This window comes from Meleagris gallopavo, chromosome Z (genome assembly GCF_000146605.3).
Source record: "Meleagris gallopavo isolate NT-WF06-2002-E0010 breed Aviagen turkey brand Nicholas breeding stock chromosome Z, Turkey_5.1, whole genome shotgun sequence".
Classification (NCBI taxonomy): domain Eukaryota; kingdom Metazoa; phylum Chordata; class Aves; order Galliformes; family Phasianidae; genus Meleagris; species Meleagris gallopavo.
This window is the reverse complement of record NC_015041.2, coordinates 36,215,372-36,225,592: the sequence shown is the minus strand read 5'-3', so window position 1 is coordinate 36,225,592 and position 10,221 is coordinate 36,215,372. Positions and strand designations below refer to the sequence as shown.

The 10,221-nt window shown below is 41.2% G+C and overlaps 1 protein-coding gene across 1 annotated transcript in view; it reads left to right on the top strand.

The window, feature by feature from the left end:
- LOC104915099 (FERM domain-containing protein 3) overlaps positions 1-10,221 on the top strand; it is a 106,656-nt gene that overhangs the window by 58,885 nt on the left and 37,550 nt on the right. The gene's annotated exons all lie outside the window — the stretch shown is intronic.

Below are 10,221 nucleotides of genomic sequence, written 5' to 3'. Positions count from 1 at the left end.
AGAGAAGAGAAGAGAAGAGAAGAGAAGAGAAGAGAAGAGAAGAGAAGAGAAGAGAAGAGAAGAGAAGAGAAGAGAAGAGACAGAGGACTGAAAGAACAAGAAAAAAAGGAAAGACTATGTCTATAAAGATAATTTGCAACTAGTTAAAATTCTAGTTCATAGTCCTTAATAAAATATTAGTTTTATTGGTCAGTCCTTCTGAGTTGCTTTCATTAGGGAAGATTCAATTGTACCTATTCATAGAAAGTGATTTCCCCTCAAGTTTCCCTTTCAATTTCATGTTTTTGTTTTCAAATTCACCTTGACATGGTTACTGTAGATTTTTTCCAGGTAATATTCCTACATTAAGTACCCAGCTTGGATGCAAACAAAAAATACGTGCTGTCTTATTAAGTCTCATCCAAATACCAAACTTCACAGACATTACTTGAGCAAGTTTTCTTTAATAAAATAAGCTGTCCTCCTTCAGCAGAGAAGGTAGAGACTCTGTGTCCTTAAATGCATATACAGGAAAAATGTAGTTGACGTTTTGTTTTGACACTGACTTTTTGATTGAGATCTTAGTATTTTGTTTGTGGCTGGGAAAGTCACTGAACACAAGCTTTTGCCACTTCTTTGTACAGCTGGCCAGAATCTTCCAACCATGAGGAAATTCCACTTATTACAGAGAAATAAAGAAATATTGAAGATTTTCCTTTGTACAACTGTGTTATTATTTCACTGTTCTCAAGAACTTAAAATAAAAATTAAATAAAAGCAAAGAGGATAAAGGCCAAAGAGAAACAGTTCAGAAACAAAGCAAAAAGAAATGAATACGTGCTTGAATGACTTGAATGGTTAATAGGAAAGAAAACTTCTAAAATAAGAACCAGCTCAAGGCTGTGACTAAGGAGGCAAACAAAACTGCAGGTCACCTGTTGTAGGTAGTTCTGTCACGGCTTATGCCACGTTCTCATGGTGAATTCCTGAGCAAATACTTACACCTTGCCCAAACAAATGTTGAGTGTTGCATTTCAGTGGTGCTGAACAAATGTTCTAATAAATAAGCATGTTGTTCTTTCAGAGAGGAGGTAGCTGCTTTGGGCAGGAACCCTGCAACCAGGCACAGATATCCTGGCTTTGTGACAGGGGAAGCAAGCAGGCTTCTGGGTAGGAACTTTGCACTGTGTTATATTCTGATATACAGAAACTTTTCACTTAGGATCTCACAGATGAGGTAAACCAAGGTAGTCAGCCAAACACGGAAAAACACAATTCAAAGACTGGGATTTTTCCTTTTGTACTTGTAGTCTATTCTGCTTTGGTTGTTCTGTGTGTCATATACAACTATTTTCACAACTCAGTGTTTTCTGACATTCAGTTCTTCTGCACATATATCTCTATGCAACAGTGTTCTGCTACTAACATCATATGAAGTATATAGATATGAAGGTAATACTTTAGTCTGTTTGGAAGACTTTAACAACTGAACCTGCCTTTCTCCTGAGATGAAGGCATTTTAAAGGTTTGTCTATCAGTATCTTACTCTGACTTTTTAGACTAATGTAATATCACAAGCAGCTCATGGTACAATTGTGTATTTTATATACATATTCTTGAATTGTTTATAGCTCCTGTTTGAATACAAGTGCTGCTCTGAAAGTAATGCTTCCTAAGTTACACTGACCCACGAAGTCAGAGGCAGGTGTTGGTGGTATGGCAGTCAAGGTTGAAACTTTCTACCAATACTCCATTAGATGTTGCCATGTGACAGATGGCAGCAGAGGGGCAGTCTGACAAAATCACGTCTGACTTGGAAAAAAGTAAGAAGAAAAGGTTTGTTGCTAAATTCCTCCTTGCAAAAAAATAAAAATTCACCCATTGACATTCACTGATGCTTGCTGAATGTTTCTAGAGACCAAACAATGGATGTGAGTACAGTGAGGCAATGGATAGTGCGTTTCAGCAGTAGTGACAATGACATGAAAAACAAGCCATCTTCGGGACAGTGATGCACAGCTGTAACACCATGAAATGAAGAGCATCTTGATCAGCTCATCCATGCAAATCGGTGGGTTGTGATCAGGGAACAGTACAGATCTAAATAATAGCTTCAGTGCATGGGAAACAATGGCAGTGTTGGAATACTGCAAATTTTTGCACCAGGTGGGTCCCAAGAATTCTCACACAAGATCAGAAAGAACACTGTATGCAAGTTTGTCAGTATCATAGAATCATAGAATGACTTGCGTTGGAAGGGACCTCAAGGATCATCAAGCTCCACCCCCCCCAATGCAGGTAGGGCTGCCAACCTCCATATCTAATACTAGATTAGGCTGCTCAGGACCCCATCCAACCTGGCCTTGAACACCTCCAGGGATGGGGCATTCACAGTCCCTTTGGGCAGCCTGTTCCAGCACCTCACCACTCTCTCGATTATAGAACTTCCCCCTGATATCCAACCTAAATCTTCCCTCCTTCAACTTAAACCATGAGGTATGAAGATGCTGGGCTTCTCCTACAAATTGCTGCCATAGGTTATTCCAGATATCAGGGCTACTGTAACTGATGTTACAGTATAACTTCATATTTAAGAATTTCTTGTATTTAAGAAAAAAACCCAACACCTATACTAACTTACTATCCATATTCTGTAAGCAGATAAACATACTATCTAATCAGACTGAATTAGTAATAATTAGATCATTTACTTTCACTAAATGCAGACAGCTGGTTCGAGTTCTTTGTAGTCCTCAGCTAGTTGTGCTAAACTCTTTCATGCAGCAAAAGTGAGAGGCATCTCTCTGCACAATCTCTGCTTTTTGTATCTGCAGCTTATATACCAGAAAATCAACACTTCTTCTGCATCTAATGCTTAGTTCATAGTCTAAATTTATGTCCTTAACCTCTTTATTTTTTAATAATCTTATTAATAGTGAATGTTATTTTTTAGAAAAATTGCCGCATGAGATGGATCTGGGCACTAAGCATGGGACAATCTGATGTAATCAAGCATTGCCATGGAAATTGTGTTAGTTGATTATAGCTGATTGTTTAAAACAGCAGTTTGTTTAATTCCTCTCTATCTTTCTTTTATATGCATTGCATATCAGTTTGAATTGTACATACAAAGTACTGAGTCATATGTAGTATATTGTCAAGCTAAGGCTTTATTTAGAAATCACAGGAGGGTCTTCCAGGATGCATTGATTTCTAGTGATACAGCTGGTACTCTAACACCTAGTCCATGTAACTCAAAATGCAAATAGCAAAACAAACAAACAAACTAACAAAACCCAACCAACCAAACCCAAAAATCCAACTAACTATTCTACAGTCATGATACTAATGATGAAAGACCACATTATTAACAACAACAAAAAAAAAGAGCATTGTTCTTTCTCAGGTTGTGGGGTATTTAACTTACTTGTAGAGTCACTTGAGCATGACATACTAGTTTAGGAAACACACAGGAAGTAGAGTATATATTTAACCATAGAATCATAGAATCATAGAATTACGCAGGTTGGAAGGAACCTCAAGGATCACCAAGTCCAACTGCAGCCTAACCATAGTACCCTAACTCTAACAACCCTCTACTAAATCATATCTCCGAGCACCACATCCAAATGGCTCTTAAACACGTCCAGGAACGGTGACTCAACCACCTCTCTGGGGAGCCTATTCCAGTGTTTAACCACCCTTTCTGTAAAGAAGTGTTTCCTAACGTCCAACCTAAACTTACCTTGGTGCAACTTGAGGCCATTTCCCCTCATCTTGTCACCTGTCACCAGTGAGAAGAGACCTACCCCACTCTCACTGTAAGTACCTTTCAGGTACTGGAAGAGAGTAATAAGGTCTCCCCTCAGCTGCCTCTTCCCCAGACTAAACAGCCCCAGCTCCCTCAGCCTCTCCTCATTGGGCTGATTTTCAAAGCCCTTCACTAACCTCATTGCCCTTCTCTTGACCTGCTCCAGTACCTCCATGTCCTTTCTGAACTGAGGTGCCCAAAAGTGAACACTGTACTCGAGGTGAAGCCTCACCAATGCCGAGTACAGGGGCAGGATTACTTCCCTAGTCCTGCTCACCTCACCATTCCTTGGCCACCAGGGCACACTGCTGGCTCGTGTTCAGCCGACTGTCCATCAGAACACCAAGGTCCCTTTCCATCAGGCAGCTTTCCAGCCACTCATCCCCAAGCTTGTAGGGTTGCCTGGGGTTGTTGTGACCAAAATTCAGGACCCGATACTTGGCCCTATTGAAACTCATGCCATTAACCTTGGCCCATCAATCCAGTCTGTCCAGGTCCTTCCGCAGTGCCTTTCTCCCCTCTGGCAGATCAACACTCCTTCCCAACTTGGTGTCATCTGCAAACTTATCAAGGGTGCACTCAATCCCCTCATCAAGATCATCAATGAAGATGTTAAACAAAAGCAGCCCCACTACTGAGTCTTGGGGGACACCGCTCGTGACCGGCCGCCAACTAGATCCAACTCCATTGACCATGATTCTTTGGGCCCGGCCATCCAGCCAGTGCTTCATATAGTGGAGGGAGCGTACACCCATTCAGACCATGGGCAGCCAGCTTCTCTGTGAGAATGTTATGGGGGACAGCGTCAAAGGCCTTACTGAAGTCCAGGTAGACCATATGGACAGCCTGACCCTCATCCACTAAGAGGGTCACCTTGTCATAGAATGAAATCAGGTTTGTCAGACAGGATCTACCATTCGTAAACCCATGCTGACTGGGCCTGATCCCCTGGTTGACCTTTAATTGGTCCATGATGATTCCCGAGATTATTCGTTCCATAACCTTCCCGGGCACTGAGGTGAGACTGATAGGCCTGTAGCTACCAGGATTATCTTTCTGGCCCTTTTTGAAGATGGGCGTCACATCTGCCAGTTTTCAATCCACCAGGACATCCCCAGTTAGCCAGGACTGCCAAAAAATGATGCACAGTGGCTTGGCAATCACATCTGCCAACTCCCTTAGCACTCCAATGTGCATTCCATCTGGTTCCATGGACTTGTAAGCATTCAGCTTTCGCAGCAGGTCCAAAACTATCTCGTCATGGATCATGAAGGGCTTATTCTGTTCCCCATCCCTATCTACCAGCACAGTGGGCTGTGTTCCCAGGGAGTAACAAGTCTTACTATTAAAGACTGAGGCAAAGAAGACATTAAGTACCTCAGCCTTATCCCTATCCTTGGTGACCAGGTTGCCCTCGGCATCCAAGGGATGGAGATTCTCCCTAGCCTTCCTTTTGCTATTAATGTGTTTATAAAAGCATTTACTGTTTTCCTTTACCTTAGCGGCCAAGCTCAGTTCTAACTGCGCTTTGGCTTTTCTAATTTTCTCCCTGCACAGCTTCACTACATACCTGTAATCCTCATAAGTAGGCTTGTCCACTCTTCCAGAGATCATAAGCTTTCCTTTTGTTCTTGAGTTCTAGCCAAAGGTCTCTGTTCAGCCAGCCCGGTCTCCTTGCCCATTGACTTGTCTTCCGTGACATGGGAATGGTCAGGTCCTGCACCTATAAAACAATTTCCTTAAAATATTCCCAGCCTTCCTGGGCTCCCACACTCTCCAAAACTTCCTCCCAAGGGACCCTCTCAACCATGGTCCTAAAGAGGTTGAAGTCCACCCTCCGGAAGTCCAAGATGACAGTTCTGCTGACTCCCCTCCATGGTTCAACAAGGATAGAGAAGTCTAGCATCTCACTATCGCTTTGCTCCAGACGGCCTCCAACATTTACATCCCCCATCAGACTAGTTCTTTTAACAAACAGCAGGTCCAGGATATTGCTTCCCCTTGTTGGCTCTCTCACCAGCTGTGTCAGGAAGTTATCTCCCATACACTTTAGGAACCTCCAGGACTGTTCCTTGTCAGCTGTACTATAGTTCCAGCAGATGTCTGGGAAGTTGAAGTCCCCCACCAGAACAAGGGGGAGTGACCTAGAGACCTCACCCAACTGTTTATAAAGCATCTCATCCACCTCTTCATCCTGGGTGTGTGGCCTGTTGCAGACTCCCACAATAATGTCAGTCTTGTTGGCCTTTGCTTTTATTCTGATCCACATGTTCTCAACCCTATCATCAGCATTATTAATTTCCACACATTCATAGTCTTTTTTAACATAGAGAGCTACACCACCAGCTTTCCTATCTGGGCCGTCTCTTTTGAAAAGCCGGTAGCCCTCCATCACTGCACTCCAGCTGTGGGAGTCATTCCACCACGTTTCCGTGATGGCAACTATATCATGACTTTCCGAACACACAATGACCTCCAGCTCCTCTTGTTTATTACCCATGCTGAGTGCATTAGTATAAAGACACTTGAGCTCAGTCTCCTTGTGAGTGGCAGTAACCCTAGTACCCTCATGACCACACTCAGGTGTTTCCACAGCCACCAACTTCACGCCTGCCCTCGCATTCTTCCTACAAAGGGGTGAGTCATCCTCCTCTTCCACCAAGGCACAAGACCATGGCGTCTTTCCAGCACATCCCTCTCCTGCAAGCACAGGGACGTTACGTTCAGGCTCCGTATTAGTGACCCCAGTTACATCCCCACCCCCCTTTGTACCTAGTTCAAAGCCCTCTGAATGAACCTAGCCAGCTCCCATCCTAAGACCTCTTTCGACCAGTGATGGCTGTTCCTGTGCCTCACTTCATTCTCTGAATGATAACCATGTCTGCACCTCTTGTCATTCTCTGGCCATGTCCTTTCAAGGAATGTCTGATCACTATCCCGGGACACTTTTCTTCTGTGCCCCTTGGTACTCTCTGCAGGATCCACCTGCTTGGGCTCTTTCTTATCATTCACTAGAGAACAGGAACGACTTGGTTCCATGCCATTATGCCATTCCCCTTGGTGGTGGGCAAATCTCTATGCTCTGTCAGTCTCTGGGCAAAGAGCTCTCTTTGAGAGCACATGTATGTCTTCCCAGCAGGCTTGCCTGGGCCTATTGGCATTCTCTGGAGAATCCATATCCATAGGGTTCTTACTGTTCTCTAACCCTAACTTATTATCATCTTGGGATGGAGCCCGAGTATTTTAAATTAAGTAAGTCATGTAATCTATTCAGATTTAGAATCTGTTTTATACTTTCTTCTTTTTGGAACCATAACCATAAAGTTAATGAATATATGTACTGAGAATACTTTGTGTTATTGTCAAATGCTACAGTGGCTTTTGGCCTATCCTAAGATATTAAGGTGATGTGCTGAAAGTAAAATTATAGAGGTATGAGAAATGGCAATGTCTGGATCTTTTGTAAATTGTTTGCTGTTTTTTTTTTCTGTAATCACATTTACATATACAGTGCCTGATATGCACGTTATCCTCTGGACAAGTAAGAAAATTATTTTAGTTTTGCTTTAGAATCAACTTGGTATTTGAAATAAAAGATAGTGAATAAATGTGAATAACTGTTAACAGGACCGTAGCATAGTTTTGAGACTCTGTGAAATCCTGAGCTATAGGTGTTTAGAAATGGAAGAAGGGAGGATATTTAAGTGGCTGCAATCAGTGAGCTACACAGTGTTTCCCATTAAAAGAAAAGCCTTTAGAACACTTTTGAATGAGGCTGGTGTTTTTTGAAGATTTATGCAATAATAAGGATACAAAAAGCGTAGCAATGTAACAGCTATTATCTGTAGCTCTTCTGTTTGGATGAAGAATGTATGTAAGTCGCTCTGAATGTAATGCTTCCAATTTATTTCTATGGAAATGACAGCAGATACAAAGAGCACAATAACACTATTTGATAGAGCAAATTCTCAGCTACAAAACAGTATTTTTCAATGTAATTGCCATCATTACTTATGAGTTTTTGCCAGCAATAAACACGAACTACATGCTGTGCTGTGTAAAAACCTTCACAGTGGATGTGACCCACTGTCACTGTCAAAATCGCTGTCCACTACCTCACTGTTCTCACATCCTCTAGTTGGTATCCATAAACATTCAGTAAATGTCAGTAAGTTTGATGGGTGCCACTTTTTCCTCATGGATGAATTTGATGACACGCCTTTGCTTCATATACTCTTCCAGGTCAGATATTATTTTGTCAGACTGCCTCTCTGTCATCTATCACCTAGCAATATTGGAGGAATATTGGTGGGAAGATTCAGCTTCAACTGCCATCCCACCAACAATGCCTCTGACACTGTGGGTCAACATAATATAATAGGAGACATTTTTTTCAGAGCTGCCCTTTGTAGATAGATGTACATTCTAGAATCATTTGCTTTAGCATTCTTTTATGCACCTAGCCATACACAATCATTTCTTCATTTATCCTTTTTTCTTTTCCTTGCTGTTCCCTTTATTTAGCAGCCAATTTAAAAGAAATTTAGCAGCCAATTCAAAGAATATTTTAGTTATTTATATGAGGATCAGCAGCCAAAAAAAGCATTTTAAAATAGGGAAAGGTGAGAGGTAATTGAGGTGGCCTTTATTAGTGTCTTGCCACACCCATAGCTTTTGGCTAGGGCTGTGTGAAATTTTACCCTGAAGCAGTGCTTCGTTATGAGGTTGCTATGGGCACTGGTATACAATGGTGCTGCAAACAGAAGAAAGGACTAAACCTTCTAGGGTGCTAACAGTCAAAACTAACTTTTACTATATCAAAACATTAATATCTGAGCTGACACTAGAAGTCTTTTCATTATTTATTTACACATAACCTAGAGGAAACTCATATTTTCTTTCTGCTCAGATTTTTGCATGGGTGATGTCCCATGCATTTATCATGTCAGCTGGGAGTCAGTCAGTGTAGTGTGCTTAAAAACAGTGAGCACTTCTAAATAAAGAGTCACAGCTGGGAAGAAATTAAGTAAAACCCTGGGAGATAAGATCCTTTCAATACCAAGATCTGAAAAAGATTTTCAAGCCAAGGAAGAACTTGCTTAGATGAAAATCTTTTACAGATGAAGACCATATCCAGGAGACACTTCAGAATATAAGTTTAGAATTTATTCATGAGTGTGACCTGAGAAGAGTGTCTTAAGATCAAGAGTAAACTTGAATGATTTTATTATTCTTGTGTTAGCCCAGATGCACAGAACCTTGTTGAACAAACTCAAGCAGTGCTGAACTTATTAAGGGAATCAAAGACATTGCTTATTTGGAAGTAGCTGAAGTCATGTAAATGAGCTACCTGAGCAATACGATCGTTTTCTGGGAAGTAAACAGAGCATGACTGAGGTTGAGCTGTTCTTTACGCAAAGCCTAACATGCATCCTAGAGGAAATGGCTAATGTATCTGCAACTTTTAGCAAGTAGAAGGTAGCCTGAGTTTTAACATAACATTTTGAAGCAAATAAAGAACTCTAACAAACAACATGAAGTAGTATTTTTTCCTCATGGAGTTAGAGATTAACACTGTTAAGAGAGTGAGGGTTTTTTGAGCAAGAAAACTGGTTGTTTTGCCTCAGGGCTTTGTTCAGACTTTCTGAACATCTTATGTTAAGAAACAAAAATGCATCACTAAAAAAGTGATATTATCATAGATTTTCTTTCTAAGAGAAATAACATGGGAAAAATCCAAGAGATGTCAAAATTTTCTATAGATCTTTCAGAATAACTAGTACTCATCGTAATCACAATTTTAATTTCTTTAAATATTTCTGTAATAGTCCCAAATATACCTTGCTCTAAAAATGTGTGTTTTGAAAAGCAACGTTTTTTCTTCTTTTTCTTAATGTTTTTATACACGCATAGAATGAACAGAATTACAAGAGTCTTTATCTCTAAATATATTAGAATTTTAGCTCCTGTTTGGTGTACAGAGGGTAATATAGTGCAGTGATTACTAAATAGCTCAGGAGTGAGAATCAGTTTAGACACATCAGCATGGCTCTATGTTGTGAAATTTAGGCTGATTGGCAGAGTTGGTTAACCTGGATGCAACACTGTAGTGGTGCAGTTTTACAGCTATTCCAAACTTAAGCTAATATTGTTGCATGGTAATGTGGTGTTTTGGTTCATTAATTGCAAAATCAGCACTCCATTCCTGATACAAGCCAGGATTCTGTTGGCCTTCTTGGTCCCTGGGCACACTGCTGGCTCATGTTCAGCCAACTGTCCTTCAGTACACCAAGGTCCCTTTCTGTCAGGCAGGTTTCCAGCCACTCCCAAGCCTGTAGGGTTGCCTGGGGTTGTTGTGACCAAAATTCAGGACCCGACTCTTGGACCTGCTGAGACTCATACAGTTTACCTTGGCCCATTGATCCAGTCTA